The sequence below is a fragment of the Apteryx mantelli genome, chromosome 12 (assembly GCF_036417845.1).
Source record: "Apteryx mantelli isolate bAptMan1 chromosome 12, bAptMan1.hap1, whole genome shotgun sequence".
NCBI classification, from domain to species: Eukaryota; Metazoa; Chordata; class Aves; order Apterygiformes; family Apterygidae; genus Apteryx; species Apteryx mantelli.
Window position 1 is genome coordinate 27,762,661 of NC_089989.1, and position 18,418 is coordinate 27,781,078.

Genomic DNA, 18,418 nt, shown 5'->3' on the forward strand with positions numbered 1-18,418 from the left:
GGCGCGGAGGTCGCGCGGGGGCGGGGGCCGGGGGCTCCGCGCCCCGCGCCGCTCCGCGCCCCTCCGCACCCGCGCACACGTGCGCCCAGCAAGCCGGCCCCGCCCCGGCCCCGCCCCGCGCGCGCGCCATTGGCCGAGAAAGTTTGCGGCCCGCCGCGGATTGGCTGGCGGCGGCACCGAGGGAGTTGCGGCCGCCAATGAAAGGGGCCGAGCGGGCGGCGCGCCGGAGCCGCTGGAGTCGCCGCGTAGCCGCGCGCAGGGAGCGAGCGAGCGATCCCGGCGGGCACGAGGTGGGTGCGCGGGGCGCCCGGGGCGCCGCAGCAGCAGCAGCAGCCGCCGCCGGCGGCGGTGTAGTGGTGCGGTGCGTGTCCCCCCCCCCCCCCCCCCCCCCGGGGCTCGGCGCCGCTCCGCTGCCGCGGGCGCTGCCCGGCTCCGCGCAGCCCCGGGGCGGCTCCCCTCCCTCCCTCTTTCCCTCCCTCCCGTCTCTGTGTCGGTGCGTCCCGGTTCCCGACGCGGCAGCCCGCGCGGGGAGAAGGGACGCTACAAACGGGGCCCTTCCTGCCCTGTGACCTTTAATGCTCGCGGCTGAGAGTGGGGGAAGGAGTCTGAAGTGCTGAAACAAGCTGGGTTTTCTGCGTTCCGGTGGGAAAGCACATATAGGGCAGAAATGCAGCGCAGGGTGCGTCTAGCAGTGCGTTGCACTTGGGCGGATGTGGCCACACAGGCCTCTCTGGTCCTGCCCAGCCACAAGCGAGCGTGTCCAAAGGTGTGTCTGGATTTGCTCTTATTTCTGTACAAGAAATCTACTTCAGTAAAACTCCAGCGAGAAAAGCAACCATTTGTCATCTGAACTAGCTCGTGTAAGGACTCTGCCCACTGCCTCTCCTAGTCTTGCGTCCTCTGGAGGAATCGCTCGATTGTTTCAAGGCACTTTGGAAAAAGTTCACTCTCCTTGATCAGGCTGTCAGAGGCTTGCTCTGACCCAGAGGAGCCCAGTGTCCTCTGAGCCAGTGACCTGGAATAACCAAGTGCCCCTCTTGGTGTGGTGCCAAACTGAAGGGAAGGGATGTTCATTGCTGGATAAAAATGTGTAGGATGGATTGCCCAGAAATAGGTGTTCCTGTGACCTTACTTGATATGCCTATGTCATTGAATGGTTAGGAGAAGATTTGGATGTTTGTCAGCCCTTCTGGGTTCCTCGAAGGTCATCCCATCCTGGTGCCACATGGCTGAGCTGGGCTGTGGGGACTATGTCCCAGTCTGGTCCCCACAGGGCCCCCGGGCGCAGCCTGGGCTCTGGCTTCCCCGAGGGGATGGAGCCAGCTGCCAAGGAGCTTCTTGCCAATGCTGTCCTCAGAAATCCTTCCTGAACTTGCAGGGTGGGAAGCGCCGGCCGGCCTGGAGGTGGACGTGTCCCTCTGTCCTGCTAGCTTTGAAATGTGCCACCAGTGAATCCAGGGAAAAGTCCTGCCTGGGCTGGGGGGAAGGTGGTGGCTCCGGTGGGCAGCCCGTGCTGGTGCAGGAGCTTCCCCGCGGCAGGGGGTGCGTGGGGGTCGCGTGGTGGAGCCTCCCCATGACCCCTGCTTGGGCACCGCTGCCCCTGCGCGGCTGGGTTCGGGGGCCTTTGCCTCCCCTCCTTGCCCTGCCCTCGGGGAAAAATACACTCTGAAACTCCTCCGAATGCACAAACCCACCGGAGCCTTCCCAAAACGTAAGGCCTGATATGTAGCTCCCCTGGGCGCCAGGGCGAAGGGCGAGATGGCATCTTTGGCTTTAATTTGGTTTAAAGCGGTGAAGGCAGGAACGCACCTTGCCCGCGGCACAGGGGTGCGGTGTTGGCGCGACCCGTCTTCTCGCGGCTGCTCACAACCAGGCACCGCCGAGCTTAAACCCGCGGGGAGCGAGGGGGATGTAGCGCAGCGCGTCCGCGTAATTCCTCTGACAAGCTGTTGGTCTCGTATCGCCTCAACTGGAACCAAGCACAATCGTATAAAAAAGGAAAAGTCCCAGCTAGTTTGTGCTTCAAAAGGGAAATGAAATGACATAATAAAAACAAGGGGAAAAAATACAGAACTTGGATCGCTGTCTGAGTAATGTATGTCCGAAGACACACGGGCGTCTTCGCAGTAGACGGCTGTTTAATTTCCTGAATCATGAGAAGGGCACTTTTTCTGGGCACAGGGTGAAATACTGTCAAGTTTTAATTTGGCTTGGCAGTGTCGCGCAACCAGTTTGAGCAAGTCGGTGAGGGCAAGTCTGGAATTCATTAGGGCTTGTTGCAAGGCCCTGAAAATTTGATTTTTCAATCACTGTTGGGTTTAATTATTGTTGATGTCTTGCCTAGCATATTATGGGATTCTTTCTGAGGAAATTAAAACAGCATGAGCAGGAAGGCGTTGTTTGGCAAATGGGTTGTTTAGATTAAATCCTAAATGGAGAGTTAAAACTGAAAACAAAGATAAAGCATGATGGCTGGCATTTTGTGCTTTACTGGAGCTATTTCAACTGGACGATGGAGGTGAAAGGCACCAGGATTTGTATGCTGTTCTCACTAAATTCAGTCAGTAACTTCAGGAGAAGAAAATAACCCAGCTAATCAAAAAGCACCATTCAAAACCAATGTCAAGTTTTGCTCAGTTAATACAAATATTAGGGTTTTTTCTCTCCTCCTAATATTTCGTCCTTCTTCAGTTCCCTAACATGGGTTTTGCAGAACTGCAAAGCAGACAAGCTATAGAAAAGGAGGAGAGCATGGTTGCTGCTATGATAAATTGGATCAACTACGTGTGGGACTCAAGATGACAGGGTATCTCGGGAGGAGGCAGGAGCCTCCATCAGGTGTGCAAGGGAACACCGCTCTGCTAGGGATTGAGAACTCGTCCTCTAAGTCCAAAATTCAAAGCTTTTTGAGAACTCAAGGAGGGTAAGGGAGACTCGGCTGTTTTATTCACTTCATGAGATGTATTGCTTGATCAAGGTGTACAGGATACTTGAACTGAATCCGTGAAGATGTTTTCCCTTCCTTCCCTGCCATGAGCACTCCTCTGTGGCTCTCCATGGAGCTCTGTGACAGATGGCTGCTCCGTCTTTGGAGAAGACACCGCGCTCTCAAGTAATAGAGGTTGTGCCTACGAGTAGTCTTCAGCAGAGTGCATCTGCAAAACCCCTATTCCATCCAACGCATTTTCAAGCAATTTGGGTATGCAGCGATGAAGATAGTAAACACTGCAAGTGCGGTGATTGTGCATGCAGAGCAATCTCATTAGTCATTTAAATGTGCAATGCTCATTTGTGTAAACAGTGTCAGTAACTGTACAAGCAATTTCACTTCTGCTGTTGAAAGTCAGACCTCATAATTTTAAACAGTTAGATCATAGTTATTTATCCCTGGCAGGTTTTTCCTTGGGGGTTTGTGCTGACTGGCTGTAGTCCTCGTGACCAGAAGTTCAGAGTTTCACGAGGAAAGGCTGGTGCAGCCCCTCTTGCCTGACGAGGGTTCTCCTCCGTAGGCAGGTGGGTTGTAGGCAGCTTCTGCCCCAGGGCGGTGGCGATGTCTCCCTGCGCGCCCCTCGCTGCAGGGTGGTGTGTGCTCCTGCATGGTGCAAATCTCTGCTCCAGGTGACCAGGTCACTGCATTGGAGCTGCAGGGAAAGCACTGCTGCAGCCACCACGTAGAGAAACACGTTGATCTTGATGTAGAAACCTGCTTGGCTCTGACAAGTGTAGGTACAAAACCGTAAAGCAACACATGGGTTAAAGAGCTTATTTTGGGACTCAGACTTGGACCTAAATCTAGTCCCATAAATCACAATTTACAAGTTAAAATCCTCTCATCCTGCATGGAGGGAGTGTCTGGAGTATTTGTTTGGGCTGAGTTTTTTGTCTTTTTTCTTTTTTAAAGTGGGAAAGATATTTTTATTTCAGCCCTCCAGGAAAAGAGGTATTTGGATGTCCCAGCTCAAAGCTATTGCTTCATTTAAAGATAAAAGCTGAAAGAAGGGGGAAGATCTCAGGAGTTTTCTCTTGCAGGTCACCAGGCTGACTGCCTGTGCTCTTCCCACCTTGCCTGGTATAAACCCCAGCTCCTTTGCTTGGGCTACGGATGGCCTCCGAACAGGCACAGACCCATCATCTGCCTCTACTTACACTCCTCCCTCTTGCCAGATATGCTGTTCCTGCTCCCTTCTACCCATTAGTGTCTCAAGAGTGAAATGCCAAGTGCGTTTTTAAAGTTCCTAAAACTGAAATTAATAGCCACTCTGGCTTAGCATTGCTGACAGATAAGGCATGGTAACTTGTTAATGCTTAGCTCACCAGGTGCAATATTGCAGAAATTAGTTCTAAACTGATGAAAGGGACAGGGAAAAGGAAAGCCCTTTCCATGGTTTTGGGGAGGGGATAGGAGATCCAAGTGAACTAGAAATGAGCAGTAGGAACATAAGGAGTGCATGTGCTGGGTGACTACTTGTAAGTCAAAACTATGTATAAAAATACTAAGGCATGGGGTGAGGACAGCTGATGAGCATTTGGAAATAATAAAATTACAAAGGGATTTTTCTGCTAATGCTTAATTCTGGATGCTGTTACCTGCATCTTTTGGATATTTTTTGGAAATGTGCATTTTTGCATAAGTTTTGCTTCTGCCTGCAACATGTTAAAACTTCTTGCCATGGTTTAGAGAAACAGACTTTGCGTGTTGCAATGAAACAGCCATATGGCTCTTGTATTAAAAAGTGCCATGAAAGTAGTATTTATTTCTAGCACAGTTGTGCATGGCTGTTGGATGTCTTAGGTGCTTGAGTTTAGGATGGGACGTGAGACTGGTGGCAGGATGAGGAAGAGGACCGGCTCGAGAGGACATCCATGCTGTGGGAGCACCTCCACCATGTCCATCCTGTCTTCTGCGCCCCTGCAATGTGCCTGTTGGTGCGGGTGGCCAGGCTGAACATCGCAGTTACTCATCTTGGGGAAAAAATGCTTCAATTCGGTATGCAAGGAGGGCTTCCTGCAGCTGTGCTGAGATGGGCTACCATATCTTTGCTGGTGGCGTAAGGGGTTCAAGGCTGTTCGGATCTCTGAAAGCTTCCTGAAGGAAGCGGAGGAGACTGAGCAAGCAAGCTGGAAAGGCCAGAAGCAGCCGCTCTGTGGGGAAATGGTCCTAGCTCCAGCATGCTTATGCAGATGTTGGCCAGAGTGGTGGCAGGACAGGACCCAATGCTCTAGGAGAACTGTCTAGAATGGATCTTAATCCTGGTGAGGCCTCACTGGACTTGATTTTGCCCTTAATTAGAAAGTGTCAAAACTCCCATTGAATAAATGAAAGGAAAGCTAAATCTAGCTTCAGTTTGTCCTGGTGGAAGTGCTGTGTTTGGAAGAACCTACTAAGGCAATGTGCTAAATTCTCTCAGGATTAGCTTTAGCATAACCTTTAAAGTGCTTCTGACAGAGCATTTCTTTGCAAGAGAGCCTGTCACTGGAAGGGGAAAAAAAAAAATCTACTTCCATCTTATCAGCAGGAGCATGCAAGAGCAAAATTTGCCAAAAAGCATGGGCAACTGACCATGATGCTATAACCACATTTGAGGTGGCACAACCCTTCAGCTCCTGTGTTCAGCTGCTGGGTATCACCAGCCACAGAATGAACTCTCACTTTTTCAAGTGCTGCCTATGAGAACCTGGAGCAGTTTCACTCAGAAGCAAAAGCTTTATTTTCCTCTGTATAAGGGTAACTCATGTATCAAGATTATGAAGCTCCAGGCAACAAAAAGCCCTTGTTCCTGCCCTGCGTTACCAAGCCTGCTTTGCAATTGCTCCACAAAAGAGCACCTGCGAGTGCCAACTCAAACAGGGAGTCTTCAGAGGGGAAACAGCCAGGCAGCTACTGCCAGCCGTGTGTCTTAATTCAGATCATCAGGATATAATAACTGAGTAGTAGCACAGGAATGGGTACTTTAAATAAGAAAATACTAAATGTCCTGGTCCAGGACACAGGCTGCAGTCCCAGAGATGGCTGTGGCAGCCACGAGTTCTCGCTAGCTGTCAAAGGGCAGCTAATTTAATATACCTTTCCTTTGAAACTCTTCCTGCCTAAAAGCCATTTCTTGCATTCTTCCACAGCTGGAGGGGCCTTTAAAGGATTTTTTTTGTGACAGTGGCCAGAGCCCATGGATAATTTAGCTCCTGGGCAGTTGAGCCAGAAACGCAGAAGAGCAGGCAGGACTTGCTGAAGGAGAGGTGAGGCGGTGGCTCAGGCATGCCTCTACCATGTGTGCGCCTTGTCCTGAGACTCCTTCGTGCCCTTGGGCACATCTCTTAACTCTTCGCATCTTGATTTCCTCAGCTGTAAAATGAGAATAGCAGAGCTGAGGAGAGATTTAGGAGGTGTAGAAACTTGCTGGAAGCAGCTACTGAAGTGCAAAATATCAATGTACAGGGGGGGAGCCCCCCCCATTTCTCATAGTTCAACACTCTTCCTGCTGGAAGCAGGAATAACAGAACTGATTAACCAAAGGATAATTGATTAAAACAAGACACTTACCTGAGCACTTTGGAACTTAGTGCAGCTACCGCTTAATTAAATTTGGGTGGGTTCTTACATAATCCTATATGATTCATTCCATACACTTACGGCTTGTTTTTATAAGTTAGACCAAGGGTCTGAAGCTGTCTTTTCTTGCTAGTGGAAAAATCTGTTCGCCTTATTTTTAAGTTTGCCCTTTTCTTATCATTAATTCACACATTGTTACTGGAGAAAGGAATCCTGCCAACTATGTGCTCTTGGAGAGCAAGATATTTGCAGAGGCTCTGGGTCTATTATATCTCTGTCATCCTGTAGGTTGAGATCTGGCAGCTCTATTGAAATAGTTTCCTCAGATATCAGTGCCTTTCCCTGGGCTTTGTGTGTTGCCAAAACAAAAGGCAATAAACCTCTCCCTCTGGAAAGTGTAATATCAATTAGTGCTTGTGGTATTCCAGATGATGCTACCTCATTCACTGATGACTTCAAATTCTCTCACTATAGAATAAGTTTAAGATGACCTTTTGCAAGTGACTTTTTTCCCTGTGAGCTTGATAATTTGGATAAATGTGCTTGCTTACTGGATCTGGTAGGGAAACAAATTACTTTTAGGTCATGTTTACAATAAATGTTTTTCATCTATGAAAACAAAACAAATCAGAACTATCCTTTGCTGTTCAGAGTCAAAATGATCATAGCACGTTCGTGTATTGATTCATCCCACTTCCAAGAATCATTGGTCACACTTCCATAAATTTATTCCACTTGCAAACACTGTCAAGGAGCCCCTTCTAAAATCAAGGAAAGCTTGTCCTTGTCCTTTACAGCACTGAATTTTCCACTCTGAAAATAATCCCTTCTATACGGGGTTAGTTTTCAATGGTAGTTTCAGATGGCTTTCTTCTGTGCCAATACCATGGTTTGGCTGTGGAGCACCACACCTGAAACTGCACCTGGCATAATATTGTTGCTAAAATCGAGGAGGCTTGTCACTCATTGTCAGGAGAAAACATGAGCATAACAGTCATGTTACTGAGTGTAATACTCTGAGTGAAACCGCTAAGCAAGGTCAGAGCACTGCACAAGAGGCAGAGCCTGCTGCTGCTGTGCTGTGTTACCAGTTTCCTTAATGGTAACACCAACAGAAAGTGGAAATACATGCACCCCTAGAGCACCTTTACAGTTAGTATTTTTCATATTTTAATTAGTCCAAGTGCTTTATTTTGGACTGTCTGCTGTGTGCAACCTCCCAGGACGGTGTATTTTTGGGAGGGCAGTGACACTTCCATCAGCTCCGCGCAAACAGTGGGCATCAGCCCTGTGTTGTCCCCCTCAGCTTTGCTTGATGAGCAGAAGCAAACATCTTCCTTCACAAATGGTGGGGCGATGAAACCCAGCGGTGCCTGCCCATGACACATCAAATGTCTCTTCCAGAGCAACCTCAAAGCTGACTCGGGCTCTGTTCCCTCTCCTTGGGCTATGGATACAGGTGCTTGATATCACCCAAGGTTCACTCGCTCAACAACTGAGATCCTCAGAGACCCGTAGCACCAAACACCATGCGTAGGTGCAACATTCAGCTTTCAGGCATGAAACCTGCACTGAGCCAAGGTCGTTTGCTTGCTGCTTTGGTCTCTTTATCCACCCCAGTGGTTCAGAGGACCAGGTAGCCCTCTCAAGCTTGGGTGATGCCTGCCCTCACGTTGTGCCTAGCACTGTGGCTCTACCAGAGAGCTCTTTGGAAGGTTTCAGCTCTCCAATGATGACTTTTTGGGGGCATTTTTTTTCCCCCCAGTCTTTGAGAGGCAGGTTTAATTAGAAGCAGGTGGTCCCCTTCCTTGCAGACTTTCTGAAAAGATTTTTAGAAGACTGGAGAACTATCTAGGAAAATGCTGAGTGGGATGGATTACTGCTCCAAATCGTGAATTGAGATGCCATTATTGAGGCCAAACTCCTGAATGGAGGTTTCCTGCCACCCAGGAGAGGTTTGAGCAGGACTGCTCTTCCATGCAGTAGAAGGACAGTATTGTAGGCAGCAAAATGACTTTTATTTTGACTAGATACCAACCCACACAGCCCTTGTTTAGCTTTTTTTTTTGCCTTTGCTATTGGAACACTTAGGCCAAGTTTTCAAAGCCTTCTGTTAACATAAAAATGGTCCAAAATTTCAGTTACTACACAAAAAATGAGTTTTTTGAAGTTTGCTTCAGTTTCACCTTGTGACTGGTGAGTCTTAATAGATCAGCCTTCAGAATTACTGTGCCATACTGCTGTGCTACAATGTGCATAATGATGCATTAGTACCTTCAGAAGTTTCACCTTGCTAATTGTTACTACATTTGATTAGTTTTTTTATATGTTTATACAAATTGCAAAGAGTCTCATTCAAACAAGCAGCCACAACCTCAAATTTTTGTGAGACTGAAGCAAACCTTGACAGCTTAGGAAAAAACAATCTCTAATTCAAACCAGGCACCTTAGAACCTCCTTTCCCTTAGTGTCTGCTTTTCAGCTTGAATTAGAGAAATGCAGATTTGAGTAAGAATATATCTGACACAAATTTTAGTCCAGAGTGAATATCTCCTATACTAGCTTGACTATAGCTATTTGAAGCACTGATATCTTATTTAAGACTCCAAATAATGTACAGCCTATGCATAAATCTTTAGGGAGCTAACTCAAACTTCCTTTTCTTATACAAGCTTGCTTCTATAATATAATAAATGTTCTCTGAATGACAACAAATCAGTTCCTATCAATAATATTCCTAAACAGTTGTGCTAAGCAAGCTAGTCCCACACATGCTAATGACTTTTCCCCTCTTTGTTGAAGGGACTTTCTCAGTTAGAACTGTTAATCTCAAATTTGTTGCAGCTGGAGGAACCCCACCCAAAGTGTTCAGACACCCCTGCAGCTTCCTTTTAACTCTCTTCTGTCCTGACTGTGATTTATCAGGGTAGCATCAGATGCTGAGGCTGCGAGAAGGTCTTCTGGAAGCTACGCCGGAGGTTTAACATTAATCAGGCTTGGTGTGGGTGCTGGGGGGAAAGCAGCCTGCCCATCGTGGAAGGTGGAACAAGGACCTCGGCTCTGAGATGCTGCTGCAAACATGTAGTAACTTCTTGGAAACCAGCTTTTTCTGCTCCCTTCCTAAAAAGGAGGGAAAAAAAACATACTTGAGGTAGTTACGTGTCTCCGTCACTGTCTTCAGTCTCCAAATAAGGTTCTGTGTAATAAGTGCTGTCAGGATCCAGAAAGCTCTTTGCCCAAGCGGAGTGCCTGGCTCGGGCGGTCCCTTCTGGAGCTCGCGCTGCGGGTAGTCCTTCCGAAACGCCCTTTAAAGAGGCCCGAGCGCGCGGTGACTCATGTGGCAATGTGTCAGGAGGAGTAGTGCTTCCGTGGGGGTACCCTTAAGCCTGCTCGTAAATCTGCTTTGGTAGTAACTGTGCTCTCTTCTGGCATTAAATGCAGTGATTAAGTCTGAGCTAGCTGAATCAACTGCTGCTTCATGTCTGATAGATTAAAATAAACTGTCTTCTGGGAAGATGTGTAGTCTTTGATTAGTAGCCATATTAACCAAACTTGCCAAAACTGAATCTTATTTCAGGCCTGAGTTCCTCTGTGGATGCCACTCCAGACGAATCGGTCACCTGTGCTTGGGACCGCTGCAGAAATGGGGGGTCCTGCTAGTTCCTGCCCCACGTCTGCACCAGGAACAATGACTCTGGCCGTGAGCAGAGCTTGCTGATCCTCGGGAAAATATTATAACTCTTGGGGTGCGAGTTGTCTTAGTCCTTGCTGACCGAATGGTGGTTCTGCCAATCTGCCTCGCAACCCGCTGCTCGTCAGATGTGGTTTAAGGGGTGTTGGTAGTGCACAGCCAGAAAGGAGAAGAGGACTCTTGGAGGCTGGGGTTATGAATCAGTGCTCTAGCATCTGTTGACCGCCTGAGGCGCTTGCGGGTTTTGAATGCAAGTGCTTGGTAGAGGGATCGACTGCAATCAAACCTGCCTTTAGCTCCTCTGTGATAGGCTAAATACTGTGAGATATGCCTAGAGTTCAAGCCATGACATTTTCCCCAGTTCTTGTGATATTGCTGTTTGTTCTTTCTACATCCTTTCCGATAGTTCAGTATGTTCCTCGGAAGGGAGCGCTTGGCCTCAGTGCTTCAGAGGTAGATGTACCTGTGGCACATGTAAAGGCACTAAGGTCTTCCTATTTGCTATTCTGGAATGTTTGCATCTCCAAACATATCGTTAGTTATTTTAGCTGCAGTCAGCCCAGCCCAGGCTGTGTTGACTCTCCAGCCTGCCCTCCATTTGCTGTTTCAGTCAAAGCATATCTAAGTGCAGTAATGCAAGGAACAAAGTGCACATGAACCTTGCAGAAAGGTATTACTGCAAAGTGCTTTATTTTGGAGGCTGGGACAGGGAACAAGGCTGCTTCTGCTTTTAAAAATTTACCCTCTCTTCTAGAGTTCACTGTGCAGTCCTAAGGGTTCTCCTTCCTCAGACTTTCAATGCAGGGTAGCTCAAATAAGCCTGACCGAGTAGAATGATGTTATCCATGCTAACATAAAACCTAAAATTTTCCTTACGTTCAGGTGTGATTGGCCTTGCTCTGAAACAGGCTCGCGCCTCCTACATGGCTGCTAGCACAACTTCGTTACAGCAGTCGAATGAGGCACCGTAATGAGCAAAATGTGGGGTGAAGGACTGCAGAGCTGCTGCTCGAAGTGCACTACAGCTCCTTCTGATGAAGAATGTCCTAACCTGTTGGGCCTGCAATCAGTTTCAAGATTGTTCTTATTAACTAGAAAATGTGCGTACAGGAGAACTTAACACTGTTAAAACTAGGGTTTAAGAGACTCAATTTTTAGTTTCTTGGAAACCTAACATTTCCGAAGATGTAACAGCGCTCTCTTACTACAGATTTCATAAACCTCCAGACCCTGCTTTGTATCCCTTTGAAATGGGGTAGAATCAAGGAAAGAGCTTTTAAAGGGTCATTTCTATGTTATTTTTGGAGGCTGAAGCTCTTTAAGACCCTGCTTTAAAAAAGCAATTTCTTCTGGCAATAGCTTCTGCTTTCCCTTTTAACACGTCCAGTCAGCTAGCAAATGTGTCTCGGCCAAATTGTGCCTGTCTGTCAAGCAGTACAGACTGTCGATCCCTCCAGGTTCCTGACCCTTTGAAACAGCCCTAAATTGGAGCAGGAATGAAAGTCCCTGTGAACGTAATGCATTTACTACCTGGGATGTTCTTTAAAGCAAACTGAGGGTGACAGACAAGTATGACCAAAATTATGCTTCAGTTTGATCGGGTCTGATGCAGAGCAAAAACTCTGGAGTTTGAGACTTTCCGCAGTAACCCCCTTCTGCGGTGTGTCCTGCTTCTGTGTCCCAGACTCCTCAGTGCCATAAGTAACTCATCCGTAAATGCCTTGGGGCAATTCCCACCATCGGCGGTGGCATGTTACCAGCGCTGCTGCCACCAGTAACGTGGTGTTTTCTTCTGGTGTATGTGCTGTTTTCACATGGTGTATGTACTGTTAATGACAAAACCTTGTTGTTAGAAGATGCCCATTTCCTTTCAGGGTATTTGTTTTCCATCTGCAGAGTTATTATATGTATTTTTTTATAGTTAAATGGAGATCCTTGTGGATATGCAGAAGTGATGACTAAAGGTCTTCCAGGTGGGCATGTTTTAAGCATCCCTGATCAGATAAGGATCTTAACTGAAGTTATGTCCTTTTGTTACAGTGAATGACTTCACAGCTGGAGCTGGCTCCGCTTTTCTGTTTCCACCTTGGTTCTGAGTCACTTTGTCAAGTCCTCAGTCTGTGCTGCTGTTTCATGACATGTAGCATGCTTCTGCTGCAGGTCAAATTAATTTATCAAGTCCATCTTGGCCTGTGCCTCGTGCATGGCCAGAGAGGTGGTGTAAGGAGCAGCCTAGTCTTAATAGCAAAAGAAAAGGAAGAAAGCCCTCAGCATCACTAAAAGCAAGTGGCAGACTCGAGACTGTTTCCCTTCGGGCCACCTCGGTAGCAAATTCTTCAGCAAAGGTGGATGAACCTGGCTAGACCCAGGTCTGCTCTGTTACCATGCTTGAGTCCCTTCAGGTCTCTGGAGCTCAGCGAGGTCCTTAAAGGAAAGCAGGATATTATGATCGAGTCCTAACGGCACGCCAGAGGTTAATCTGTATTGCGGAAGTGCAGTGCCGCCTCCGGATTTGGGAATGACCTGAAATAAAGCAACCTCTCTGCAGCAAGGGGGATTAGCTGCAGGGGTTAGCTTCCCTAGCTGCGCCTTGCTGTGCCCTTTAAATTTTGTTAACAACATTACATCTCTTCTACTCATTACTCCGTGAAACAATTTTTCAGGTTATCTGGCACATCACTACTAGACAACGTTGTTTTCCACTGCATCTTCAATGCATCTTGCTCACAAATATGATATCCATAAGACTCGCAATCATGTCTATTCAGTGGCTGTTGTAAAATGGTCCAAATATTTCAATGATTGTTGCTTATATGAATACTCCAAAAGCAACAAAGTACTCTTGAAGCCGTGCTGCTTGTCTTTGCTTAGGATAAAACTTGCCTTTTCAGTGCTGTCTAGGCAACTGAATAAATCTTATCTAATTTGGACTTGGCTGTTGTACCTTTTTGGGACAAGAGGCCACTGGATTGACACTTGTTGCAAATGTGTTCAACACCTGTGAATAACCTATTTATTTTGATATTTGGTATATGTGCAGTGAGGCACCACGAAGTTTGGGCAGTTTGGCCTTGCTGAACAACAAATTTGATGTGAGAGAAACTCTGCTGCTTCTCCTTGTAAGAAAGGAGCAGGTAGAAGGTCTGATGGTGGTTAGCAGTACAGAAAATTTTGTGCAACACCCTGGTTTGAGCCACTGAGAATCAACTCGAAGTGTTGTGCTCCCCCGTCTTATTAAAACCCGCAGGAACTGGGTGGTCGGCATCCTGAAATACTGCTTTACCTCACCGCTTCTCCAGAAGCCGGGCCCAGCTCACCGTGCAGGGAGCAGGAGTCCGATTTCACGGCTGTGCTTTTGCCTAGCTACATAAGGGATTCAGTGTGCTGGGCTGCGAGCGGGTGCGTAGGGAGCACAGAGCCTCCGATCTCCAGAAAAACTGGAAGACGGAGGCAAGGGAGGGGAGGTCTGGGATTTTACAAGAAGACCAGAGAAGTTTTCCCTCTCCCCCCAGCTCCCCCAAATGGGATGTTTGAGATGAGTCAGCTCTGCTATACAGAGCAGGATGCAGTTTTTGCTGAGAAGTCTTTAAAATATTGGAAAACAGTGGCTCCAGATTCCAAGCTGGACGGTGTCCATGGTGCAGTGTGCCAGTCACCCCTGTACTTTGAGGGCTATATGGAGCAGTGAAGTTAAACACATCGCAAGACCAGTTCTTTCCTGCGCAGTGTATCTGCCTGTTTATCACTGCCTGCAGAAAGATCTCAGCAGCCAACAGGGCTGTTGGTGCTTTTGGCAGTGCCTCTGAGCTGTTCTCGCTGCAGCTTTAGATGGGATGCATGCAGACCGCAAAGCCATGACTCCTAGCAGGGTCTGCATCCAGTTAGAGCCAATTACATAACAGTGGAAAGTGCCTGTTCCCGTAGACGTAACCCTAGAAAGGGTGGAGTAATCTCTGAGGGCCTGTGCTTACGATACAAGTGCATCTGCTCAGCGCTGTGAGGTCTGCGCCGAGCCTGCCCCTGGTCCGGAAGTCTGGCTTCTTAGCCCGTGACGCTAGCCTGTGCATGGCGTGGCCGTTGCTGCAGGAGCGTTCAGACCAAGCCTGGGTCGGTGTCTTCAAGTGAAGCATCTTTGATGTTCTAAGTCTCTGGCGCTGAAAACTGCTGTTGGGAGGAGAGCGGGAAGAAGCTTATGTAGAAGGATCCTCAAGTCATGTGGATGCGAGATCAGCGTTTCCTCCATGCGCCTTTGAGGACATTCCCCTTGCAATGAACTCCATCGTGAAGCTGATGCCAGCGGAAGCTGTGTCAAAGGGTCATTGGCCAAGGGGTGCCGGACTGGTCGGAGGGTAATGGTACTTCAGGGAAAAACCTCCTGAAATTGCGGCTGAGCTGTGAATGGAGCAAGGCTGGCAGAGCTGGACCTTGACCCATCTCAACTTCTAACCAGATGTCTGTCTTGCCAGACCTGTCCTTGAACCTCACCACTCCCTTACAAATGGGTTCTTAGACCCTAATCCAAGGTGGAATCATGTCTTGGGTTTTCTTCCTACTTTCTTTTCATTATAGGCTCTCTATTTTCCAGCCACTTCCCAAACTTGCCAGTGTCTAGGATGGCCCTGTCTTTGGCCGGTATAATGAACCATGGTGTAACACACTCAGAAGCTGGCATATTCCTGGGATTGTTCTGTGATGTTTTTGTGGGTAGAATGGGCTCAACTTTGTCATTTCACTAGCTAAGAATTTCCTCTGCACAGACTAGCTTTCTTTTTTTAATGGCAAGAATGCTGTAACATACAAAAAGCCAAAATAGCAATCTTAAAATGCATTGTATCTCCAGCCATGGTGAGCAGAACTTGCTTTTCTTCCAAGCAGTTTGTTGACATAGGCATTTTTTAAAAGGCATTATAAATTTCTTTGAACTCTTTTCACTTCAGATCTGTTATATCTCCTCTTTTAATACTGTGTTTTGAAATGGTCTTGGGCATAGGTGGAGTCTAAGATAGTCAGCGAGCATTTGTTTCACATTATCTTGCTGGGTTTGGGGTTTTTTGCCATGTCTTATTTATGCATCTCTTTTTTAAAAAAATCTCCTTTTATGCATATTCTAAGAGTGCGAATTGCGAGCTGCGAAGAGACGTTCCATATCTGGGCAGGAAGCACTGCTGACCAGGCAGCCAGAAACGGGCAGAGGCTCATATTATGGTTGGCCCTTGCACAGGGATGGAAATAAAGAGTGGCTCTAACCTCCCTTCACTTTTGAGGAAGAGGGAAATATGCTGTCCTCCAAATACAGAGATGTTACTGTGCTTTGCTAGTCGTTGAGAGGGGAGTCACTGCCCAGAGAGGTCCAGGCTTGCAGGCAAAAATGCAGCTGGAGAAGTAGTGAAGTGCCCCTTCCTACATCCTGGGGGCTTGGTGTGTTCTTGCAGTTCTACGCAGGAAGCAGTGGAGGTGAGCCACCGGCCCGGCCCCTTCTCCTTCTCTGGAAACCTCCGCTGCCAAAGCAGAGGAACCTCGATCAGAAGAACCTCAACCATCTTGGGAGCCACATGTTACCTCCAAGAGCCTCTGAGGTGTCAGGTCCAGCCCCATGCGCTGTTCTGATAACCTCTGCTCCCTGATGTTGTCCTATAGTTCTGGACTTGCAGCTAGTGTGCGCGGTGAGGAGCAGCAAGACACACTACCGAAACCTGCAGGTGAGAGTGGCCAAGGGGATATGGAGTTTCTGATTGCTCAAGCATGCAAGTTAAGCCTTGGCTAGAGCAGCTAAACAGATAGGAGGGCTGGTGACCAAGTCATCTGAATTTGTATGTGAGCAAACATAGCGGCTTGGGCTTCCTTCATTTGTTCTTCAGGAAACGGATCCTCAACCTTTGTTTTGAAGCTCGAAGGCAAGGATTGCCTGTCGGTGCTGATGGGTTTAATTCTGCAGATGAAGCAATGGCAGTTGAAGATAAGAGCTGAGACTTCACTCTCTGACCCATTTTATTATATTTGTTTGAGCTGAGTAAACATCTGACTGTGATTAGAGAATAGTGAAAGTTTAGAAACAAACCCCTGGGAGTGATATTGTCAAGTTGGAGGTGGGAGGGTGAAACCTGCCTTGCTTCCGCTGTTCTGATGGGCCTTGCGAGAGGAAGTGTTTTCTGCAGGGTGTTTATTGCCCCGAGGCGGGGGGGGGGAATTGTGAGAGCTCTGTTGGAAAGGCAAAGTTTCGCCCTGCCGTCTCGCAGCTGGAAGGGCCGGTTAGGGACCGTGGGCTAGGTGTTTCTGGGGCTGGCTGCCAGGTCCATGCTGGTTGCTGCATGCCTGTAGCCGAGCTGTGCCCAGCGGGCCTGTACGGCGCGGGAGTTGGTGGCCGTATCTGCACACCTGGTACCTCCTCGTACGCCAGGTCCTCAACAGCATTTATGGTGGCTGAAGAACCTGCTAGCCCGACGGAAATTTTGGCCCCTAGACCTGTCTCTTGTGTGCCATTTGCGGGCTGTTCGGTGCGTGGTGGCGTAGGGCAGTGTCCTGCTGACCCCAGGCTCTGCGGGTCGCTGATGGTGTTGCAGGACACTTGCGCTGCCTTGGGCGATGGACAGTCATGTCCACGGCGTCGTGCGGCAGCTCCGGGGGTCTGTGCCTTCGTGGTAGGGCAGGTGTCTAGCTCAGATCTGGTAGTCTGGCTGCTGGCTCCTGTAACAGCTTTCCCGTCAGATATGACCACAAAAGCTTGGAGATCATACAGCTGACTTGGGTGGTAAGTAGTGCAAGCCTGCATTTGAGATCTGATACTTGGGTGTTTGGAGAGTATTGATTTAGTAGGTACTTCCATGGTGTTGAGACTGAGTAGAGAGAAGTTAACCTCAAGCCTGAACCCCAAACATGAAGCAGAAGCCATATTTGGACAAGTAAAATTACCAAGTTGGTTTAAAAAAAAAACAAAAAACAAACCCTCAAGTAATAAAGCAAAATATTGGGTTTAAATTCCAATATGGAGCTTGGAGCTGGAGGCCCCAGGCTCGAGGCCATCCGCTGTTTCGAATTTTTACGTTGGCGCTCTCGCTTGTTGACTCTGAAGCCATCCAGTTGTCTGGTTCAGTGGTCCCACGGACAGGCTGCTGACCATGCTTTGCCGTTTGCTTGTTTCCTGTTTGGGCTTTGTAATGTAACTTTTCTAAATGAGATTATTTAATCCAGATGTTTGTATTTTAAATAAACACTCGTGGTCCCTTGCCTCTACTCAGCTTCTGTCTGACTCAAGATCAGAGTTGGTTTAAAAAAAAAAAAATCAGTTAATAAAACCTTGTCTGTTTTGGAACTGTGTGCTAGATAGCCAAGTGGTCTTTGCTGGAAACTTAAATGTCTTTATCTGTTCTCGAGCGCTGGCTTGGAGCTGAATTAGAAACATCCTATTCTGTGGATATGAGAGGTGCAGGGAGTGTGCACACACGCGCGTGCACGTTAAGACCATTTTAAGCTGTATTGTTATGAATTCCTGGGGTGGGAGGTCTCTTTTTCAGTGACTAATGCAGTGTTTTCTAGCTGCAGTGATTAATGAGATATGGCCCCTAAGTTTAGTCTCCTATGTTTGGCCTTCAAAACAAGGACACAGCAACGTTGTAAACTTGCTTGTCCCGTTATACTGCAATGGCAGTGACGTGAGAAATGCTAGGTCCTGGCGACATGCTTAAAGATGGGAAAATAACACTGAACTTTGCATCTGAGATGGTACAGCAGAAAATTCTTTATCCATATCTGTAAAAGTGCCTCTAGTCTTTTTTAATGGAAGAGAAGACCCTTGGGCATAGCCATAAGACTGATGTGAGAAATCTGAACGCTGCCACCAGGCCACCCTTCCCCATCGCACGTTGTCCTGCTGCAGCGCGAGCGTGCAAGAGCTTGATTGATGGTGGGCCCCAGGATTTGAACGCCTGCTTTCAAAACGTCCTGGAAAGACTAAGCTTTGGGGGAAAACTGAGCATAAATGAATGGCAATCCCCTGGGAAAAGTGAGCTGAAATGGACCATTTTGTACCTTTAGGGCTCTGTTTCTCAAGGATGAGCAGTCCTGTATGTAGACTTAAAGTTCAGAAGGAAAAAAAGGGCTTATAGAAGCCCATAGTATGCCTTAAAACTGGCAGTCCGGGGTCCCACAGTTTTTAGAGCCATCTATTTATAACGACTTCATTC

At 47.9% G+C, this 18,418-nt stretch overlaps 1 protein-coding gene across 1 annotated transcript in view; it reads left to right on the forward strand.

Annotated features, from left to right (window-relative positions):
• Window positions 1-238: 238 nt before the first annotated feature.
• LMCD1 (LIM and cysteine rich domains 1) overlaps window positions 239-18,418 on the forward strand; it is a 41,808-nt gene continuing 23,628 nt past the window's right edge. Inside the window, exon 1 of the mRNA XM_067303522.1 lies at window positions 239-290. The gene's annotated coding sequence lies outside the window, so the exon portion shown is untranslated. The remainder of the gene's footprint in view (window positions 291-18,418) is intronic.